The 24,609-nt window shown below is 44.7% G+C and overlaps 1 pseudogene; it reads left to right on the top strand.

Annotated features, from left to right (window-relative positions):
• LOC141073077 (uncharacterized) overlaps positions 1-7,365 on the top strand; it is a 119,238-nt pseudogene extending 111,873 nt beyond the window's left edge.
• The last annotated feature ends 17,244 nt before the right edge of the window (positions 7,366-24,609 follow it).

Genomic DNA, 24,609 nt, shown 5'->3' with positions numbered 1-24,609 from the left:
TCACCAAACACCTAATCCCCGACTCCCTCGATCTCCTGCAGCAAAAACAAAAAAATAAACCAACATATACTTACCTTTCTGCCGTAGTCCATTTAATAATGAGTGCCCCACGACAATCTCACCTGTAGAACACTCACATTGGGAGATGTGAAAGTTCTACAGGGCCTCTGGGGATACACTGACAGGAAGTAGTCACTCCGCCACTGAGAGTTCACCAGAGTTCATGATGTCAATTGCGGCACCACTGCGTGAGAAAATTCTCACTCAGCGGTAGTGCCATAAAGTGAGAGCATGAACTCCGATGAACTCTGATGCACTGCAGGAGCGATTATCTCCTGTCAGTGTATCCCCGGAGGCCTGGTAGAACAGTCACATCTTCCCATTTGACGTCTACATGTGAGATCGTCGTGCGACACTCGTTATTAAATGGACTACGTTGGACAGGAATTATTTGTGTTGTTTTATTATTTTATTTTTGTTGCAGGAAATCGAGGGAGTTGGGGATTAGGTGATGCAGTAAAAATGGTTTAATTAAGGCTAGTTTCACACTAGCGTTCTTGGGCGCAGCGCAGGGCCGCCGCTAAGCTCCGCCCCGGCCGCACCCCCTCCAGTCAGTTCCTCCTGATCACATGATGCTGCATGCGATCAGTGTACCCTATATTTAGCGTTGTGTACGCTAACTATGCGCTGGTATGATTTTGCTGGCGCTGCGCCCTGTTGACCAGCGCACGGTCAGTGTGCCCAACGCTAAATATAGGATACACTGAGCGCATGCAGCGTCATGCGATCACAGAAGGAACTGACCGGAGGGGACGCGGCCAGGGGCGGGGCTTAGCGGCAGCCCTGCACTGCTGCGCCCGAGAACGCTAGTGTGAAACTAGCCTAAGATTCAATAAAGGAGTCTGTGATTATTTCAAATAAAGGACTGTTTTCTGGCTATGTCTTTATTTACAATATAACTATAGGATTAGTAATGGATAGGTGTCTTATAGACGTGGGTTTGATGTCGCCGGACAATACAATGGTGACATCAATTCCACAAATATTACCCCACTTGCCACCGCTACAGGGCAAGTGGGAAAAGCGAGGCTAAGTGTCAGAATTGGCGCATCTATAAGATTCACCATTTCTGGAGCAGCTGAGAGCTGATGTTTTTAGCCTGGGGGGTGCCAGTATACATGGCCCCTTCCCAGGCTATTAATATCAGCGCGCAGCTGTCAGCCTAGCCTTTGGTGATTCAATTTTATAGGGGGACCCCATGTCAACTTTTTTCTGGGGTTCCCCTGTAAACTAGCCAGTGAAAGCTAAGCAAACATTTATAGCCTGGGAACCTTTATGGCTATTGGCTCCTTCCCAGAATACCAACATCAGCCTCTGCTGGTTAAGAAAATTACGCGGGAGCCCACACAATTTTTTAAAAATTAAATATATTGCATTTTATGCAGATTTCGTGTGTGTCTCTAACTCTTTATGTACCATTTTATTATGTTCATTACTAAACCTTGGGCTTGGAAATATATATATATATATGTTAGCTGAAGAGCCCGGTGTTGCTCGGGCATAGTACTTAACTGTGCATCCCGCTGTCTTCCTTAGCAGCCCCTCTCTCCTTCCGCATCCCCGCTCTCCATCCGCCGTCGCATTCTATCCCTACACAGCCACGCTCTACATCCGTGTCCCTCCACAGCCCCGGTCTCTTTGTCCACAGCCCTGCTCTCCCACTCTCTCCCTCTACAGCCCCACTGTCTTCCTTCCTCCACATCCCCGCTCTCCATGCACCACACACGGTGACGCCGGGAGCAGAGGAGAGGTGCGCAGATTGTTAGTTTGGCCGGAGTGGGCGGCGCTAGAGCGGAGCTGCAGCGCATGTGATTGGGCGGCCTGCGGGGCGTGGCCTAGCGTGGGTGGGCGGAGATTGCTAGCGTGGGCGGAGCTGCAGTGCGTGTGATTTGGCGGCCTGCGGGGGGCGTGGCCTAGCGCTGTAGTAGGCCGCAGTAGAAGCCAAGGACTAAATTTAGGACTGGAAGCTGCAGGGGAGAGGGTGGATAGTGCAGTTGGCGACGGGGACAGGGTTGGGAGGGTGCCGGCACTATTCGGCCCCTGTCCTGAAGACTTCCTCCACAGCCCCGCTCTCCATGCACTGTCCTGATGTATCCATCCTCAGCCCCGCTCTGCTGCTTCGTGATTAGTTGATGTCTCACTCTGCTGCTTCGTGATTGGTTGGTGATACACACATTCAGATTTATATATAGAGATATTTATTTATAATGTATATATTATATTCACTTTTATTTGTTTTGTGTGTGTAAACATTATATTTGAACATGGTATGTAATGCTATTATGGTCTTCAATGGAGAATGTATAAGAAGAGGTTGGACAAGGAAATGACATCACAATTCTTTTTTTTTTGTTAAATAATATATCTTTATTTAGCTTACAAAACGCACAGAAATCCGTATGAAAAATCCACATGGATTTTCAGCTGCGTTTTCTGCCAAGAGAGGAAAATCCACACAGATTTTTACAACAGCAAATCCACAGCATTTTTATTTAGTTGTTAGACACATAAATAGCAGTAAAAACACACATGTGACATGCACAAGTGTGAACACGTCGATCAGACAATGCTCACACCACCCACTAACTGAGATACAAGAAAACATAGAATGACAGATTTGCAAAAATACTCTGCAATAAAAAATAGCAGTAATCAGAAAGTGCTGGATAACAAATACAGGGTATTTAGTCGATACTTTTTTTGCGCAAAAAAATGTATACCAAGCTGCTCCACCATGTCAAGGTATTCAGACAGGCCGCTCCCTAGTATGGGCTTGTGGTCTGAGACAGCTCTTATGTGCACGTCACACAAGAGAGGGGTGGGGTCTCCCAAACCATGCTAAGCACGGAAAAAAATGGATTAAAAACACACGTGACATGCACAAGTGTGAACACGTCGATCAGACAATGCTCACACCACCCACTAACTGAGATACAACAAGAAAACACAGAATGACAGATTTGCAAAAATACTCTGCAATAAAAAATAGCAGTAATCAGCAAGTGCTGGATAACAAATACAGGGTATTTAGTCGATACGTTTTTTTGCGCAAAAAAATGTACACAAGCTGCTCTACCACGTCAAGGTATTCAGACAGGCCGCTCCCTAGTATGGGCTTGTGGTCTGAGACAGCTTTTACGGTCACATAAGAGCTGTCTCAGACGACAAGCCCATGCTAGGGAGCGGCCTGTCTGAATCCTGTTCATATTAGACACTATTCACATGTTCGGGTTTTTAATATATTAGATAGGGACTGCTTCGATAGGGGTTACCTTGACGTGGTAGAGCAGCTTGTGTACATTTTTTGCGCAAAAACAGTATCGACTAAATACCCTGTATTTGTTATCCAGCACTTGCTGATTACTGCTATTTTTTATTGCAGAGTATTTTTGCAAATCTGTCATTCTGTGTTTTCTTGTTGTATCTCACATAAATAGCAGTGCTGGAGCCTCCGCTCTGGACCCAATGAGGTGGAATAAAGCACAGGTTGCCTTTTTTATTTTAAACAAACAGAAGGGGGACAGAGGTTTTCTGAAACTGGAATACCCCTCTATTTTTCAATTAGAAAACCCCTCTGTTTTTTTCATTGTTGAATTCCAGGAGCCATCATTTGTTTATTAGCTGTATGAGAAGCTTCTATGTGTGTGATGAGTTTTGTCTTCTTATTACCTAACTCTATCAACTTTTAAAAAATGTAAATTTTTAACACGTAAATCAGTGTGATTGGAGGCGATCCAATCATTAAGGTTGTGATGTCATTATGGATTGTGTAAATGACGGCATGTGTTACTCAGTTTGTATTAGCCTGATGAAGGAGCTGGACCGGCTCGGTGACATGTAGCTTAGCCCCTTAGTGACCGCCAGTGCGTCTTATTACTGACCTGAGATATGAGAATAGCATCCCCCATACAGGTGACAATCCTCTAGCTATCAGCTGTACAATATAGCCAACAACTTGCTGCAGAAGCCACGATCAGTGTTCGTGCCGTCCATATCTGTTTAACCCCTTAGATGCTGCTGTCAATAGTGGCTGCATCATACAAATGGTTAACAGAGTGTGGGGGCTTCCTCTTTATCCCCATCGGTGCCCTGAGATCATGATTGTGTGGTCCTGATGTTTGCCATGGCAAAATGATAATGGCCGTACAGTCTGCCGGCTACAGTGGCCTGTTCCAAAGTTAGCAACATTAGGTGGTAAAAATGCACTTTTTGTTTCCTGTCACCCCAGTTTGCATTAATTCCTGAAAATCACCTGAAAGGTTAATAAACTACCTGATTGGAATTTTGAATATCTTAAAGGGAGCTGCTTGTAAAATGCTATCACTTTTGGGGGTTTCCAATATATAGGACCCCCAAAATCGCTTCAAACCTGGATAGGTCCCTGAAAAAAATTTTTTTTGTAAATTTCATTGTAAAAATGAAACATTTCATTTTAAACTTCCTAAAATGCTAACAAACAAAATAAAATATTTTACATATGGTGATGATTTAAGGAAAACATGAGGGAAATGTTATTAATGATTTTCTGTGGTATAATCTGGATTATTATGATCTGGATCTTTATCCGGATTAAAGACATCATCATTCAGAGTTTAACAATTTAAATTTTTTTACATTTGTCAGATTTCTGATATTTTCTATAAATAAACACAAAACCTATCGACCTAAATTTACAATTATCATAAATTATAATGCGCCACAAAAAAAAACAATCTCAAAATCACTGGGATTTGTTGAAGTGTTCCAGAGTTATTGTCGCGTAAAGTGACACTGGTCAGATTTTAAAAATTTAGCCTGGTCACTAAGGGGTTAATAAAATAATTTTAATAAGAAAACTCTCCCTACATCCTTGGCAGCGCTTTCGGAAGCCTATTTCTTTTACTTACTCTTATATACTTGTGTATAAGCCGACCTGAGTATAAGCCGAGGCACCTAATATTGCCACAGAAAGCTTGGGTAAGCTTCTTGACTCGAGTATAAGCCGGGTATGCATTGTCCCCTCATCCCTGTCCTGGTATCACAGTCATCACATAATATCATGTAATAATGGTATAATCACCGGTGACACTGAGAAAGCTCCAAGTGTCAGAGCGTCCCCATAAACAGTCAGGGAGTACACACAAACAATGCCAAAGAGTACATAGCAGTACCAGAGTGCCCCCATAAACAGTACCATATTGTCCCCATAGTCAGTGCCAGACAGTACACAAACTGTACCAAAGTGCCCCATAAGCAGTGCCAGACAGTACACATAAGCAGTGCCAGAATTCCCCCATAAACAGTGCCAGAGAGCACACAAACAGTGCTAGAATACCCCCATAAGCAGTGGCAGACAGGACACATAACCCCCGCTCACCCTCCTGGCTTCCCTGGATCTCTATCCTCCCTGCATCTCTCTGTTATCCCGGGGCTGGCAGCTCTTCTTGCTCCTTTGCAGAGCAGTCATGTGACCCCGCTCATTAAGGTAATGAATGAGAGTGGATATGCGTCCATATTCATTACCTTAATGAGCGGGGTCACATGACTGCTCTGCAAAGGCACAAGAAGCGCTGCCAGCCCCGGGATACAAAGAGACGCAGGGAGGATGGAGATCCAGTGACGGAGGGTGAGTATTAATGTCTGACTCGTGTATAAGCCGAGGGGGTTTCAGCACAAAAAAATGTGCTGAAAATCTCGGCTTATACACGAGTATATACGGTATGTTTTTATCCTGGTTCTTTCCATCTGGACCTCTTGATGGAGGATCAGGCGGCACCGCTGCAGCCATGGAGGATCAATCATGTTAACACCAGGGTTGTGCCTTGAGCTGCACAACTAATCCAGGGGAGTAGTAGCCACTCACCTTAACCCAATATTATCTGCTGATTCACACAAGGAGCGCTTTTTATTTGTTTTTATAAAGTAAATTTAGAAATCCCTTCTGTATTGTAGAAAAAATTCACATCCAATCTATACTTCATCCTTATAGGAAATCCTTGTGAGAATAACGGTTTATCACCAATTTGTAAAAAAGAAGATATCAGGAAGCAGTCTAATGGAGAAAACCTCATTACCCTTCATGGACCTCCTGGACTTCACAGCACTTCACTTTCTTATACTCCTCCTAATCATGAGGAACCCTCTCCTGAGCAATCTCACATTGTTACCACAATTCCAGGTGACAACGTGGATACAAGATTTCAATGTGACAAGGAACTTACTACAAGCTCAGATTTTTTAGCACAAAGAAAGCACAAAGGAGAGAAGCCATACTCCTGTTCAGAATGTGGGAAATGCTTTACAAAGAAATCAACATTTGTTATACATGAGAGAATTCACACAGGAGAAAAGCCATTTTCTTGTTCAGAATGTGGGAAGTCCTTCACAGATAAAGGGGGTCTTATTAAACATAAGAAAATTCATACAGGAGAAAAGCCATATTCATGTTCAGAATGTGGGAAAAGATTTGCACATAAAGCTAAATATGTTAGACATGTGAGACGTCATACAGGGGAAACGCCATTTTCATGTTCAGAATGTGAGAAGGCTTTCTCAGATAAATCGAGTCTTATTAGACATCAGAGAACTCATACAGGAAAAAAGCCTTATTCATGTTCAGAATGTGGGAAGGCCTTCACAGAAAAAGGGAGTCTTATTAAACATCAGAGAATTCATACAGGAGAGAAGCCGTACTCTTGTTCAGTATGTGGGAAATGCTTTACAATTAAAACTCCATATGTTAGACATGTGAGTAGTCACACAGGAGAAAAGCCATTTCCATGTTCAGAATGTGGGAAATCCTACACAGATAAAGGGAGTCTTAATAAACATCAGAGAATTCACACAGGAGAGAAGCCATATTCATGTTCAGAATGTGGGAAATGCTTTTCAGATAAAGGGAGTCTTACTAAACATCAGAGAATTCACACAGGAGAGAAGCCATTTTCCTGTTCACAATGTGGGAAATGTTTTAGCGATAAATCAAATCTAGTTGAACATCAAAGAATTCACACAGGGGAGAAACCGTTTTCATGTTTACAATGTGGAAAATGCTTTACAGTGAAGTCAAAACTTAATAAACATCAGGGAACTCACACAGGCAAAAACCATGTTAATTCTGTGAGTAATGCTTTACAGATAAATTGAGTCTTATTACATACGAGAGAAGTCGCACAGGAGAGAAGCCGTATTCATGTTCGCTATGCCGTAAATCTTTTGTAAACAAATCAAATCTTGTTAGACATGAGAGAAGGTGTACAGGAAAGAAACTAAAATTATGTTCACTGTGTTTTATAAATTTCAATAAACATTGATCAGCATAAATGAGTAACATAGTAACATAGTTTTGAAGTCTGAAGGGAAGACCTTATGTCCATCTAGTTCAGCCTATTTTTAGTGCAGCTGTTCTGCATTGTTGATCCTGGGGAAGGCAAAAATCCCACAGAGTAGAAGCCAATTTTCTCCATAGGGAAAAAAATTCCTTCCCCTAAGCTGGGTCAACCATCTACCTATAATATTCTGTTATTCGTAACCTTCTATACTGTTACAAGAAAAGCATCCATTCCTTTCTTACATTCATTCAGTGAGTTGGCCATCACCACTTCCTCAGGAAGAGAATTCCAGAGCCTCACTGCTCTTACCGTGAAGAACCCTCTTCTATGCTGGTGCAGAAATTGTCTTTCCTCCAAACGAAAAGAATGCCCCCTTGTTCTTGTCACAGTCCTTGGTACAAACAGTTCATTGGAGAGATCTCTGTATTGCCCTCTGATATACTTGTACATATATATTAAGCCTCCCCTAAGTCTTCTCTTTTCTAGAGTAAATAGACCTAATTTTGATAACCTTTCTGGGTATTGTTGTGAACCAACTCCATTTATCATTTTAGTAGCCCGCCTTTGAACCCTTTCAAGTTCAGTAATGTCTCTCTTGAGCACCGGTGTCCAAAATTGCACACATTACCACAATACTCCAAGTGTGGTCTGACGAGTGATTTGTACAGAGGGAGAATTATGTTTTCATCTCGTGTCCCCAGACCTCTTCTAATGCATCCCATGACCCTATTTGCTTTGGTGGCAGCTGCCTGACACTGGGCACTCCAATTTAGCTTCTTATTGACTAAGATGCCTGTCTTTTTCCATGTCTGATTTCCCCAGCAGTTTCCCATTTAGTAAGTAATTATAGCATCTGTTTCTCCTTCCCATGTGCATAACCTTACACTTATCTGTGTTAAACCTCAATTGCCATTTTTCAGCCCAATTCTCCAATTTACTCAAATCTGTCTGTAGTTGCAAACTGTCCTCCTTTGTGTTAACTACCTTACATAGTTTTGTATCATCTGCAAATACTGATATTTTACTGTGTAAGCCATCCACTAGATCATTAATAAATATACTAAATAGTAGGGGGCCCAATACAGACCCCTGTGGTCCCCCACTAGTAACCCTGGCCCAATCTGAGGATGCCCCATTAATAACCACTCTTTGTTTTCTATCACTAAGCCAGCTCCCTACCCATCTACACACATTTTCCCCTAGCCCGAGCTTTCTCATCTTACTTGCCAATCTTTTATGTGGGACAGTGTCAAATGCTTTAGAGAAGTCGAGATAAATGACATCCAATGATTCTCCTTGGTCCATTTGAGAGCTTACATCCTCATAGAAGCTGATCAGGTTAGTTTGACAGGAGCGATCCTTCATAAATCCATGTTGATATGGAGTTAAACATTTATTAACATTGAGATATTCCATAATGGTATCCCTTAGAAACCCTTCAAACATTTTACCCACAACAGATGTTAAGCTTACCGGCCTATAGTTTCCAGGTTCCCTTTTACACCCCTTTTTGAATATTGGTACCACATTTGCTTGCTGCCAATCAAAAGGAACAGACCCTGTTTCTATAGAGTCTTTAAATATAAGGAATAGAGGCCTGTCTATCACATTACTTAACTCCCTTAATACCCGAGGGTGAATGCCATCAGGGCCTGGGGATTTGTCAATTTTAATCTTACTAAGGCGGTTCTGCACTTCTTCCTGGGTTAGGCAGGTAATACTTAATGGGGAGTTTACATTATCACTCTGCATTTCCCCTGGCAAATCCTTTTCCACTGTGAACACTGTTGAGAAAAAAGTTTTTAAAACATTTGCTTTTCCCACATCGCTCTATGATTTCACCCTCATTGTTCTTTAAAGGGCCGACACCATCAATTTTAATCTTTTTACTGTTTATATAATTAAAGAATAGTTTGGGGTTTGTTTTACTTTCCTTAGCAATGAGTCTCTCAGTTTCCACTTTTGCTAAATGTATTTGTTTTTTACACTTATTATTTTTTTCTCTATAACTTTTTAATGCTTCTTCATTGCCTTCTTGTTTTAGCTTCCTAAATGCCTTGTTCTTGTTATTTATTGCCCTTTATACATCCTTATTTAGCCACATTGGTGTTCTCCTGTTCCTAGCCCTTTTATTTCTGTACGGTATGGCTAGCTCGCAGTGGGTGTGTAAAACTGATTTAAATATTTCCCATTTATTTTCTGTGCTCCTATTTTTGAGGACATTGTCCCAATCAATTCAGCGAAGGTCCTCTTAGCTGATCAAACTTTGCTTTCCTGAAATTCAGCGTTTTTGTAACCCCCTTCCAGGGCACCTTACTGAAGGACAAGTGGAATTGTGTTATATTGTGGTCACTGTTCCCTCGGTGCCCATCGACTCGGACTTCTGTTATTCTATCTGGCCTGTTGCTTAAAATTAAGTCCAGAAGGGCCGTCCCTCTAGTTGGGCCCTGCACAAGTTGTGACAGTACACCCCCTTTGATAAGTAACATTTTGATTAATATCTCATTGAACACAAGAACAGTTTCTAAAATGTTGGTAACACGGAGTTTCATAGAACATGTTTTTTAATCAATAACATGAAAGTAAGGTTAATAATAATATGTAATGGTGCAGCCTGCATCTCTATATGTTTCTCCTTCCTTGTCCATTCAGAGACAGCGGCAGACTCTCCGCCCTGTCTGTGCAGTGTGGTCCTGGGGTTCTCCCGCTTCTCAGTAACCTCCAGCAGAGTGCATAGTGCACATGCTCTTCTCTTAAAGGGGAAGAGTGCACCTGCTAAGATGGCCCCAGCCAATTGCTGGGAGGTATCTTGTATAAGTGGCACCCTCCCAAATAGGGAGGTGGCAAAACATCATTGATTCATTAGTTTGTTAGTCTGTGAGTTGTTAGGTTCCTTGTGCAGACTGTGTCCAAGTGTAGTCCGTGTGTGGTCAGTGTCTCAACAATGTTCTGAAACCCATGTGCCCGAATGTAGTCCGAAACCGCCCCGGCAGTTCCTGAACCCTGTGACCACATCGGTATGAACATATACTGAATCAAGTCCTGTCTGTTACTCTGTGTCAGTACACTGTGTGCAGAATTATTAGGCAAATGAGTATTTTGATCACATCATCCTTTTTATACATGTTATCCTACTCCAAGCTGTATAGGCTTGAAAGCCAACTGCCAATTATGAAAAACAGGTGATTTGCATCTCTGTAATGAGGAAGGGTGTAGTCTAATGACATCAACACCATATATAAGGTGTGCTTAATTATTAGGCAACTTCCTTTCTTTTGGCAAAATGGGTCAGAAGAAAGATTTGACGGACTCTGAAAAGTCAAAAATTGTGAGATGTCTTGCAGAGGGATGCAGCAGTCTTGAAATTGCCAAACTTTTGAAGCGTGATCACCGAACAATCAAGCGTTTCACGGCAAATAGCCAACAGGGTCACAAGAAGCGTGTTGATAAAAAAAGGCGCAAAATAACTGCCCATGAATTGAGGAAAATCAAGCATCAAGCTGCCAAGATGCCATTTGCCACCAGTTTTGCCATATTTCAGAGCTGCAACATTACTGGAGTATCAAAAAGCACAAGGTGTGCCACACTCAGGGACATGGCCAAGGTAAGGAAGGCAGAAAAACGACCACCTTTGAACAAGAAACATAAGATAAAATGTCAAGACTGGGCCAAGAAATATCTTAAGACTGATTTTTCTAAGGTTTTATGGACTGATAAAATTAGAGCGACTCTTGATGGGCCAGATGGATGGGCCCGAGGCTGGATCAGTAAAGGGCAGAGAGCTCCACTCCGACTCAGACGCCAGCAAGGTGGAGGTGGGGTACGGGTATGGGCTGGTATCATCAAAGATGAACTTGTGGGACCTTTTCGGGTTGAGGATGGAGTGAAGCTCAACTCCCAGACCTACTGCCAGTTTCTGGAAGACACCTTCAAGCAGTGGTACAGGAAGAAGTCGGTATCGTTCAAGAAAAACATGATTTTCATGCAGAACAATGCTCCATCACATGCATCCAAATACTCCACAGCGTGGCTGGCCAGTAAAGGTCTAAAAGAAGAAAAAATAATGACATGGCCCCCTTGTTCACCTGATCTGAACCCCATAGAGAACCGGTGGTCCCTCATAAAATGTGAGATCTATAAGGAGGGAAAACAGTACACCTCTCCGAACAGTGTCTGGGAGGCTGTGGTGGCTGCGGCACATTGCAATGTTGGTCATAAACAGATAAAGCAACTGACAGAATCTATGGATGGAAGGAAGGTGAGTGTCATCGTAAAGAAAGGTGGCTATATTGGTCACTGTTTTTTTTTTGTTTGTTTTTGAATGTCAGAAATGTTTATTTCTGAATTTTGTGTTATATTGGTTTACCTGGTGAAAATAAACAAGTGAGATGGGTATATATTTGGTTTTTATTAAGTTGCCTAATAATTCCGCACAGTAATAGTTACCTGAAAAAACAGATATCCTCATAAGATAGCCAAATCTAAAAAAAACCCACTCCAACTTCCAAAAATATTAAGCTTTGATATTTATGAGTCTTTTGGGTTGATTGAGAACATAGTTGTTCAATAATAAAAAGAATCCTCTCAAATACAACTTTCCTAATAATTCTGCACTCAGTGTATTTTTCCTGCCTGAAGCGTAGTCTAAACAGAGCCCTAGCCCTATTAGAGTGTGCGAACCTCGTGGTTAGCAGCTGCAGTACCGGGCTCTGCCTAGGAGTGGTACCTGCGGCTGAAGTCTGACTCCGCATTGAGGAGCTCCAGTGAAAACCAGGTAGCTGCTTAGCCATGCCCCTGCCTAAGTAGGCCTGGTCTTGTGACACAGTGGGTTCACACACCATGTGTGCCACCTGCGGGCGTGACATAACTTTACAAAATCTTCAGTTTTACTCAGATTAGTTGATGCAAAAATTAGTACACCCCATATCGAAAACCATTACATGTAGTATTTTGTATGGCCTCCATGATTTTTAAGGACAGCACCCAATCCTCTTGGCCTGAAATGAAGAAGTTGGTGACATAATACAACATCTATCAGGGGTGAAGTGGGCAGCTAGCTGAAGCCGCATGGACCAGGGCTCATCCCACCGAAAACCCGCTCTCCTTTGACCGTAGGCATAATGCTACTCTGCCTACACAGGGTGAGGGTAAAACAGTGTCAATACTTTATTGAACCACAAAACAGGCAAATAACACAGAACAATGCCAACAAAATACCCAAGATGGTGCAAAATTACAGAGTTACACCCTTCTGCTGACTCACCGGGATAAGAGCAGTTGTGACTTCAGAGCTTCCAGGGCCAACTACCCCCACCTGTGGTGCACACAGAGAGAAGGTAACAACAAACTTAGGAAGCTGAAAGTTCATGGATAATACCCCCACCTGTGGCGCACACAGAGAGAAGGTAACAGCAATCTTAGGAAGCTGAAAGTTCATTGAGGCACACGGTCAGTTGACTGGAGGGTCGCAACCTGGTTTCTTGGAGCAGCTCCATGGAGCCATGTGACTGGTCGGTCCCAATCCTGGCTTTCACAAACATACCCATGGGTTCAGTGATGGTCAATGGAGCTAATCTGTATTCTTTCAGCCGAGGTCTTGGTCCCCTTAGCTGACATCCTGTAGAATGTCAAATCTGTGTCCCTCGCGATGGAGCCATGATCAGGCAGCTATCCTGTAGAGTGTTCCTGGTTTTGGTTTTGTAAAGACAACAGTACAATAAACTGTAGGAGCTGATATAAGAGGTAAATATCAACCATCAATTTAGAAATATCGATTTAACCTACAAGAAGTCAACATTTCAGACTCTTGACCAACCAAAAAAAGAAACACATACAGTAGTGTTCAAAATAATAGCAGTCCAATATGACTAACCAGATTAGTCAGTGTTTATTCTATAAATTATATTTCCACGTCTCACAATTTACCGCTTGGTGCCGTAGATTCTATGAAAACCACCAGACTCCACATTCATGATCTGCAGGTTTTTGAGTCTGAGTATTAGAATAATTAATTGAAAAGTGGGTGTTCACAATAATAGCAGTGTGGAGGTCAGCTAGTGAGGTCAATCATTCTGTGAAGAATCAGGTGTGAATCAGGGCCCTTATTTAAGAGTGAAGCCGGGGCATATTGTACATTCTGTGCTCCTTGAAAGCCTGAGAAATATGAGTCGTTTGAGACATTATTCAGAAGAACAGCTTCCTTGGATTGGAAAGTGGATTGGAGAGGGTAAAACTTATAAAGAAGTGCAGACAATAATTGGCTGTTCAGCTAAAATGATCTCCAATGCTTTATAATGGAAAGCCAAACCAGAGAGATAGGGAAGAAAACGGAAGACGACCATTCTAATGGATGGAAGAATGGCAAAGGCTCAGCCAATGATCGGCTCCAGGGTGATCACAGACAGTCCCAAGTTACCTGTGAGTACTGTGACAGAAGACGCCTGTGTGACGCTAATGTAATGTATTGAATACAGTCTGTATAGAGTTTTGTGTTTAGATGCGAGGAAACAGGCTTGTTTAACCCCTTTTTTACCTTAGACGTACTATTCCGTCCATGTGCCCTGGGACTTAATGCCCATGGACGGAATAGTATGTCATCATCGATCAGCAGCACTCACGGGGGGAGCGCAGCTGATCACGGCCGGGTGTCAGCTGATCATCACAGTTGACACCTGGTACTATGTGGCAGGAGTGGTCATGGACCGCTCCCGGCACATTAACATGATCATTAACATGATCGCAGTGTTCTGGTGGCAAAGGGAAGCATTGCGCAGGGAGGGGGCTCCCTGCGTGCTTGCCTGAGACCCACAGATCAACGAGATGTGCTGAGAGCAGGCATCGGCAAGCCTGCACTGCAGATCGCTGATCTGACACAGTGCTGTGCAAATTGTCAGATCAGCGATCTGACACTATATAGTAATGTCCCACAGGGGGACAATATAATAAAGTTAAAAAAAATTAACATGTAAAAATAATTTTAAAAAAATCCTAAATAAAGAAAAAAAAGGAAAATATTTCCCAATAAATTAATTTCTTTATGTAAATAAAAAACAATAAAAGTACACATATTTAGTAATGCCGCGTCCGTAACAACCCTCCCTATAAAACTGTCCCACTACTTAACACCTTTAGTCAACCCCTTAAAAAAAAACAGCAAAAAACAATGCTTTATCATCATATCGCCGACCAAAAAGTGGAATAACGCGCGATCAAAAAGACGGATATAAATAACCATGGTACCGCTGAAAATGTCATCTTGTCCCGCAAGAAATGAGCCGCCACACAGCGTCATCAGCGGAAAAATAAAAAATCAAAATTAATACACCGGCGCTCCCTCTGGTGTAAACTAGAGCTGCGGGTGCTTAGTCAGCCTCTGTGCTAACGGCTGGCAAAGAAACAGTTAACATAAACCAAAAAAACAAGAAAGCACCGCGCTAAAGTTACTACATTAAATACCAGATAAAATGATCAAAAGGAACAATTGAATAAACTAGTCATAGAAGTGTAACATGTGACTGAGTAAGATGAAGCGTTTGCCTACCTTTAGGGGAGTGTGTGCTCCAGTATGGAGACGGCTCTGGTGTGGATAGGAAGAAAAATCCAGGTAATCCCCAGAGGCGACCTGCAGCAGGGGATCCTCTAACCAGAGCAGGGAGCTGTGAACCAGCTAGTTCACAGATCGTGATGTGAAAATACAGCAGCAATTGCGATCACAAAGATGCAATCAAGGTAGAGGGAGAGTAGGGCCCGGGGAGCGTCCCCCCCTGGATAAGAGCCCGCCTGATCCCTCACCTGAAGACAAAAGCACACGGCGTGCGCCGGCCGGGAGACGCCACTGGCAATGCCGGAGTGGGGGGGCGTGGTCTGGGTGATGTCACCTAGAACAGAGGGATAAGAACTGGGGGGACGGGGGCTGAGAGGGGCCAGACGCTCCCCGGGCCCTACTCTCCCTCTACCTTGATTGCACCTTTGTGATTGCAATTGCCGCTGTATTTTCACATCACGATCTGTGAACTAGCTGGTTCACAACTCCCTGCTCTGGTTAGAGGATCCCCTGCCGCAGGTCATCTCTGGGGATTACCTGGATTTTTCTTCCTATCCACACCAGAGCCATCTCCATACTGGAGCACACACTCCCCTAAAGGTAGGCAAACGCTTCATCTTACTCAGTCGCATGTTACACTTCTATGACTAGTTTATTCAATTGTTCCTTTTGATCATTTTATCTAATATATAAAGCTCAAGTGTGTGTATGTATGTATGTGTGTATGTCCGGGATTGGCATCCGCACCGAAGCAGCTACAGTCACAAAATGTGGCACAGTCACACGTCTGGACCCCGAGAGTCTATGTTGTGAGGAGAAATTTTAACCCCGCGCGTTCCAATTCACCAAACAATTTTGCCCCTATCAACATAATGGGGAAAGTGTGTGTATCAAGCCCCGCCCCTCATTATGATGTCACAATGGTTGCCATGGCGACGCTGATGTCATCATAGGTTGTAAGCCTCGCCGCTCATTATGATGTCATAATGGTTGACTATGGGATGGAGGATGTGTGATGGGTATATGGACATGGGACTATGGGATGGAGGATGTGTGATGGGTATATGGGCACTCGACTATGGGATGGAGGATATGTATGATGGGTATATGGGCACGGGCCTATGGGATCGTGGATATGTAAGATGGGTATATGGGCACGGGACTATGGGATGGAGGATATGTATGATGGGTAAATGGGCATGGGACTATGAGATGAAGGATGTGTGATGGGTATATGGGCACTCGACTATGGGATGGAGGATGTTATGAGTGAGTCACCAGAGGAGGAAAAAACAAAAATGCAAGCTAAGTCCAGAAAACCGGAGAGGTTGGTAGCTAGCAGATTGCAGACCCCTGATCCTATTCACAACAACTAACAGTAGCCGTGGAGCGTGCCTACGGTGGTCCTAGACGCCTCGTTACAGCCGGAGAACTAAATAAGCCTAAAGAAAGAAAGGGAAAATCAAAACTGCCCCAGAGCAGACCCCAAAGCAATAGACAGCCCCCAACATGTATTGTCGGTGAAAAAAGATGAAAACACAAACACAGACAGAAAGACAGGCAGAGCAAACAATGGGGCCCAACTAACAAGACAGGACAGGACAGAAAAGATGCTGGCTGCAGTCCGCAAAAACTCTACCAAAAATGTCCCAACACGTCTGATAGGAAAAATGGCCCTGAAGTCACTAGACTTCAAAATCCCTATATCAGCACTCCGATATATTCTGAGGACAGAGCAAAAGAGATTAAACCGATCAGGGACTAAATAGAAATTCAGCACAGTCCCAGCCGGGAGTGGCTGAACACAAAACTAAGAAAATCAGACAAACTCTCATGGAACAATAGCAGAGCAAAACTTAGCTTTAGAAGACAGGAACTGAACTGGAAGCCAGACCTCAGAGCAGGAGAAATCACCAGCAACCCTACAGGGCGTCAGCTGCCTTATATCCCCTCAGAGATTCCTGATGTCCAATCGCAATCCACCTGTTCAGGTGGCAGGTCTCTCCCATCCAAATCAGTTTCACCACTTCCTTTCACCAGCAGAGGGAGTTCATCGGACATCAAAGGTGAGCGAGAAAATGAGCTCACAACAGTACCTCCCCCTTGAGGAGGGGGTCACCGAACCCTCATCCACGCCACCAGGCCGATCAGGATGAGCCCGATGAAAAGCACGAACCAATCTTTTGGCATGAATATCAAATGCAGAGACCCAAGAATTATCCTCCTGGCCATAACCCTTCCACTTAACCAAATACTGGAGTCTCCGTCTAGCCAGACGAGAATCCAGTATCTTCTCAACCTCATATTCCACATTACCTTCAACCAATACAGGGTCAGGAGGCGCCACAACTGGGACCACTGGCTCAACAAAGCTCTTCAACAGAGACTTATGAAACACGTTATGGATCTTAAATGTAACAGGAAGAGCCAATCGAAAAGAGACCGGATTAAGAATCTCCAAAATCTTGTAAGGTCCAATAAATCTAGGTTTAAACTTTGGAGAAGCCACCTTCATAGAGATATTCTTTGATGACAACCAAACCATATCACCCACCTTAAACCAGGGACCAATGGTCCTATGTCGGTTGGAAAACCGCAGGGCCTTTTCCAGGGAGAGAGACAACTTATCCACCACTTGGTCCCAAATCTGGTGCATCCTCATCACCACAGTGTCAACCCCTGGGCAGGTAGAAGACTCCACCTGCCCTGAAGAGAATCGAGGATGAAACCCAAAGTTACAGAAAAAGGGTGACATCAAAGTGGCAGAACTAGCTCTATTATTTAAAGCCAATTCAGCCAAGGGCAATAATGAGACCCAATCATCCTGATCAGCAGAGATAAAACATCTCAAATAAGACTCCAAAGTCTGGTTCGTTCTCTCCGTCTGCCCATTGGTCTGAGGGTGAAACGCAGAGGAGAACGACAATTGAATTCCCAGCTTGGAACAAAAAGTCCTCCAAAATCTAGAGACAAACTGAACTCCTCTGTCAGATACAATGTTCTCAGGAATCCCGTGCAAGCGAACCACCTGTTACAAAAACAGGGGCACCAACTCTGAGGAAGATGGCAACTTAGGGAGTGGTACAAGATGGACTATCTTAGAGAATCTATCACAAATCACCCAGATAACAGTCATTCTCTGAGAAACGGGCAGATCAGAAATAAAATCCATTGAAATATGGGTCCATGGCCTCCTGGGCACCGGCAAAGGCATCAATAACCCACTAGAGCGAGAACAAGGTTTAGACCGGGAGCAAGTCCCACAGGACTGCACAAAATTCCTGACATCACGAGATAAGGCGGGCCACCAAAAAGACCGACTCACCAAATCTCTAGTACCAAAAATACCTGGATGACCAGCCAATGCGGAGCAATGAACTTCAGACATCACTCTCTTCCTCCACTGGTCAGGAACATACAATTTTCCAATGGGATAACGCTCAGGTTTGTCCTCCTGAAACTCTTCCAGAGCACGTCTCAAATCGGGCGAGATGGCAGAAAGAACTACCCCCTCACCCTAAGATGGTAGCAGGCTTGGTCACAGTAGGAGAATCAGCAAAGAAACTCCTAGAGAGGGCGTTTGCCTTAACATTCTTAGTGCCCGGAAGAAAAGAGACCACAAAATCAAAACGTGTGAAAAACAAGGCCCACCTAGCCTGTCTAGGATGCAAGCGTTTGGCCGACTCAAGGTAAATCAAATTCTTGTGGTCAGTGAGGACCACGACTTGATGTCTAGCTCCCTTCAACCAATGTCTCCACTCCTCAAATGCCCATTTCATGGCTAACAGTTCCCGATTCCCCACATCATAGTTGCGTTCAGATGGGGAGAACTTTCAGGAAAAGAAGGCACAGGGATTCATCTTAGATGTTACCGGGTCTTTTTGGGACAAAACAGCTCCTGCACCAATCTTTGAAGCGTCCACCTCTACCTGAAACGGAAGTAAGACATCAGGTTGCCGCAAAACCGGAGCAGAAGTGAACCTCCGCTTCAGCTCCTGAAAGGAAGAAACAGCCTCTGGAGACCAATTCAGCACATCAGCACCCTTCTTAGTCAAATCAGTCAATGGTTTGGCAATACCAGAAAAATTAGCTATAAATTTACGATAAAAATTAGCAAAACCCAAAAACTTCTGGAGGGTCTTTAAAGAAGTGGGCTGAACCTAATCATAAATGGCCTGTACCTTGGCCGGGTCCATTTCAATAGTTGACGGAGACAAAATAAATCCCAAAAATGAAATTCTCTGTACACCAAAAAGGCATTTTGATCCCTTAACATACAGGGAATTCTCCCTCAAAATCCAGAACACAGTCCGAACATGTTCCACATGAGAGTCCCAATCTCTGGAAAAGATCAAAGTATCATCCAGATAGATGATCAAAAATGTATCCACAAAGTCCCGGAAAATATCATTCATGAAGCACTGGAAGACAGAAGGAGCATGTTACGGCGGCGGAACACCCTTAAAAAAAATATAAATAAATGTGTTCGCCGCCCGGGGTCCACCGTGCGGCAGGTGTGATAACCGCTGCTAAAATGGCAGAGCACAGGGACGATAATTAGCACAGGGTTTAACTGCACCTAGTGCACAAAAGTAGCTCTGTTGAGAGCTGCAAGCAAAACAAAAATACAAAGAACGCTGAGTCTGTATCAGCTTCACAGACCATCAGCGGCACACTGCGGTAGCCAGGAATCGGAGTAGTTCAAAACAACACTACAACCGGATAGACTTACCGTGGCAGACCGTGTGCACGGCGTCGCAACTGCGGACGCCAAAACGACTGCAAGCGCGAATTTAGCAGGCGCAATGCAGAACGCTGGCTGCTGTAACGAATGATGCTTGAGCGCGCTGGCGCTAGCGCAATACTGGCTGTCCCAATCACTCACACAAACGTAATATCCGAGGGAAGGGGTTTCATAATAAGTCATCCACCAGACCAAGCATCCATCACCAAACACACAGCAGCAAGTATAGAAAATTCTAGCGCATGGCATAGTGGCCATGCGCACTTTTTATAGCGTACGGGACCTGCCGGAAATCTCCAAAACCCCGAGCATAACCAATCAAATCAGGAGCAGGACCTGAGCACCTGACTCCTAAACTCCAGTGAGAGCTCGTCCCGTGAGCATGCTCAGTAGCTGGGAAAAGGACAGCCTCTGGAGACAAATGTGAGAATCTGGGTTGCTGCATAAGCATAGACTGACCCAGATTCCTAACATTACCCCCCCTCCTAGGGCCCCCTCCTCCCTGAACCCTCCGATGCACCAGCCTGTGCCCGACAGCAGCACAGGTCTCAGACTCGTCAAAAGGCGAGCCTGATCTGGTAGGTGAAACCGAGAACCGGGAGCTGCAGACGGTATCGGGGGAGACCAGATCACCAGGTCTCAGGAGGGACACCCGGGAGACAGTGGGAGTTTTAGGAGAAGGCCGCCGTGTATCGGCGGGCGTAGCCACTCTCCGTTCGGTAAGGCTATCCCGAGCACACAGGGTGCATGCCCGAATAAATTTTTTTACATCCCGAGCCCTGTGCGGCCACCAATACGAACCGGCCAGTGACTTCGTGGTCTGCATATAGCCACGATGGCCGTCCACATTGGGCGCGTGTGCCCATGCAAGAACTTTAGGCCGCTGGCGAGGAGGGACAAAAGTCTCGCCTACCGACTCGCAATCAGACCATTGCGGGGCGCTGTCTTCCGGGGAAGCAGCAGGCAGATGGTAACAACCGTACATGGTCTCCTGCGCCGGAGATGTCTCCGAAATGGCACGAGACACCTCCATGGGCTCGGGGAGTGGAACCTCTGGCTCGGGCAGATCCAAAGGCTCAAAAAATTTGGGAGCCAGAGTACCTCTACATTTGGTGTGAGCCCGTTCCAAACCACGCTCCGAAAAACGGAGGTCGATACGGGAGGAGATGGCGATTAATTCCTCCAGAGTGGTAGGAATCTCTCTAGTGGAGAAAGCATCCTTCACGTGCTCAGCTAGACCTCTCCAAAAAACTGGAATAAGTGCCTTGTCAGACCACTCTAACTCAGACGCCAGTGTCCGAAAACGGACGGCGTATTTACTCACTGAGAGTGAGCCTTGAGACAAGGCAAGTAATTGGAGTGAGGTATCGTGTGTAACCCGAGGACCGAGAAATACCTGCTTGATAGCGGTAAGCAGATTAGCCGCGTTCCGAACATCCGGGTCACCACGCTCCCAAAGTGGCGTTGCCCATTCCAGCGCCTTGCCCGACAGTAGGGAGATAATAAAGGTCACCTTGGCCCATTATGTAGGGAATTGTGCAGCCAGCAGCTCCAGATGAATTGAGCACTGGCTGATAAAACCCCTACAGGAGGCGCCATCCCCAGAATATTTCTCAGGTAACGGGAGGCGGGTAACTGTCGGCGCAAGGGCAGACATGGACATACGACCCACTGCGTCCGTAAGTGCCTGAACAGCAGCATCCGTGGCCTGCGAAGCTGTGAGGGCCCTCTCAAGGGTAGTCAAGCGAGACTCGAGCTGTCGCACGCATTGCACGAGTTGCTGCTGATCTGCCATTTAGCCAGACCCTGGCGCTAGTATTAAGTTACGGCGGCGGAACACGCTTAAAAAAATATAAATAAATGTGTTCGCCGCCCGGGGTCCACCGTGCGGCAGGTGTGATAACCGCTGCTAAAATGGCAGAGCACAGGGACGATAATTTGCACAGGGTTTAACTGCACCTAGTGCACAAAAGTAGCTCTGTTGAGAGCTGCAAGCAAAACAAAAATACAAAGAACGCTGAGTCTGTATCAGCTTCACAGACCATCAGCGGCACACTGCGGTAGCCAGGAATCGGAGTACTTCAAAACAACACTACAACCGGATAGACTTACCGTGGCAGACCGTGTGCACGGCGTCGCAACTGCGGACGCCAAAACGACTGCAAGCGCGAATTTAGCAGGCGCAATGCAGAACGCTGGCTGCTGTAACGAATGATGCTTGAGCGCGCTGGCGCTAGCGCAATACTGGCTGTCCCAATCACTCACACAAACGTAATATCCGAGGGAAGGGGTTTCATAATAAGTCATCCACCAGACCAAGCATCCATCACCAAACACACAGCAGCAAGTATAGAAAATACTAGTGCATGGCATAGCGGCCATGCGCACTTTTTATAGCGTACGGGACCTGCCGGAAATCTCCAGAGCCCCGAGCATAACCAATCAAATCAGGAGCAGGACCTGAGCACCTGACTCCTAAACTCCAGTGAGAGCTCGTCCCGTGAGCATGCTCAGTAGCTGGGAAAAAGGACTTAGCCTCTGGAGACAAATGTGAGAATCTGGGTTGCTGCATAAGCATAGACTGACCCAGATTCCTAACAGAGCATTAGTGAGCCCAAAAGGCATCACCGGGTACTCAAAAAGTATTAAACACCGTCTTCCATTCATCCCCATGCTTAATGCGAATAAGATTATACGCCCCCTGAGGTCAAGCTTGGTAAACCAGCAAGCACCTTTATCTCTGGAGAATAGATCAGAAATCAGGGGTAACGGATACTGATATTTAACAGTAATTTTGTTGAGGGAACGATAGTCAATACAAGGCCTTAATGAACCATCTTTCTTGGCCACGAAAAAAAACCCAGCACCCAAGGGTGAAGAGGATGGTCTAATATGACCCATCTCCAACGACTCCTTAATATAAGATCGCATAGCCTCGTGCTCGGGTACAAATAAATTGAACAGTCGACCCTTGGGAAATTTACACCCCAGACTCAGCTCAATTGCAGTCATAACTCCTATGAGGAGGCAAAGACGCAGACTCATTCTCACTAAATACATCATAAAAGTCAGCCAAATAATCAGGAACATCATGCGATTGGGGAGAGGTGGAGAAAACAGTAGCGTCACCAAGAGCACACCGACAACCCCAACTCACCACAGACACAGATTTCCAATCCAAAACTGGATTATGGATTTGCAACCAGGGAAACCCCAGAACAATGGTATTATGCAACACCAAAAATCTGCAATTTTCTTGATGGTCTGGGGCGACCCGCATTACCACTTGCGTCCAAAACTGAGGTTTATTCTTCGCCAAAGAAGTAGCATCAATACCCCTCAAAGGGATAGGCGTCCGCAGAGGTGTCATAGGAAACCCACAACGTTTAGCAAAATCCAAGTCCATCAGGTTCAGAGCCGCTCCTGAATCCACAAAAGCCTTAGCGGAAAAAGTGGACAGGGAGCAGATCAGAGTAATTGCCAGAAGAAACTTAGGTTGTACACCACCTATAGCAAATGTGTGTGCAAAACGTTTCTCTCGTCTAGGGCAGATAGAAATAATATGAGGCATCTCCACAGAAAAAACACAGCTTATTACGCCTTCTGAACTCCTGACGTTGCGCCCTAGACAAAACTCTATCACATTGTATAGGTTCAGACATTTGTTTAACAGGTGGCAGCATTTCTCGTGTAATTTTACGTTCATGTAAACGCTGATCAATCTGAATGGCTAATGACATAGAATCGTCAAGACCAGAGGGAACAGGAAATCCCACCATAGTATCATTTACGGTTTCTGACAAACCCTTCCGAAAGAGAGCTGCCAAGGCACCATCATTCCAGGTAGTAAGGACCGCCCACTTTCGGAATTTTTGACAGTATAACTCTGCAGGATCCTGACCCTGGCTCAATGCCAAGGCTTTTTCAGCTTGGTCAATAGCATTAGGTTCACCATACAACCCCAAGGCTTGAAAAAATGCATCCACATTAGTTAGAATAGGATCATCAGGTGTCAAAAAAAAGCCCAATCCTGGGGATCGCCGTGCAGCAAAGAGATGACAATTTTAACCTGCTGCGCAGAGCTCCCCGATGAGTTAGGCTTCAAAGCAAGAAATAATTTACAATTATTCTTAAAATTCAAAAATTTAGACCGATCCCCAAAAAACACATCAGGAGTAGGGATTTTAGGTTCAGCAGCATGTGAATGAGCAAGATAGGTGGAAATTCCCCACACTTCAGCAGTGAGCTGCTCCACACAATCAGACAATTGCTTAATCTCCATTAAGAAAAAAATCCTCCTACGGCCCCAGAGAAAAAGAGGAAAAAATATACACAAAAAAAAAATTCTGACAATTTTTTTTTCTTTTTTTTTAACAATTCTTTCCTGCTATTGAGTACCCTAGAATCTGCGGTATGGCTGGTGATTCTGTTATGAGTGAGTCACCGGAGGAGGAAAAAACAAAAATGCAAGCTAAGTCCAGAAAACCGGAGAGGTTGGTAGCTAGCGGATTGCAGACCCCTGATCCTATTCACAACAACTAACAGTAGCCGTGGAGTGTGCCTACGGTGGTCCTAGACGCCTCGTCACAGACGGAGAACTAAATAAGCCTAAAGAAAGGGGAAATCTAAACTGCCCCAGAGCAGACCCCAAAGCAATAGACAGCCCCCAACATGTATTGTCGGTGAAAAAAGATGAAAACACAAACACAGACAGAAAGACAGGCAGAGCAAACGATGGGGCCCAACTAACTAGACAGGACAGGACAGAAAAGATGCTGGCTGCAGTCTGCAAAAACTCTACCAAAAATGTCCCAACACGTCTGATAGGAAAAATGGCCCTGAAGTCACTAGACTTCAAAATCCCTATATCAGCACTCCGATATATTCTGAGGACAGAGCAAAAGAGATTAAACCGATCAGGGACAAAATAGAAATTCAGCACAGTCCCAGCC

The sequence above is a fragment of the Dendrobates tinctorius genome, unplaced genomic scaffold (genome assembly GCF_039654945.1).
Source record: "Dendrobates tinctorius isolate UK_male_01 unplaced genomic scaffold, ASM3965494v1 ptg000296l, whole genome shotgun sequence".
Classification (NCBI taxonomy): domain Eukaryota; kingdom Metazoa; phylum Chordata; class Amphibia; order Anura; family Dendrobatidae; genus Dendrobates; species Dendrobates tinctorius.
The sequence above is the reverse complement of the archived record's forward strand: the minus strand, read 5'-3'. Positions and strand labels throughout refer to the sequence as shown.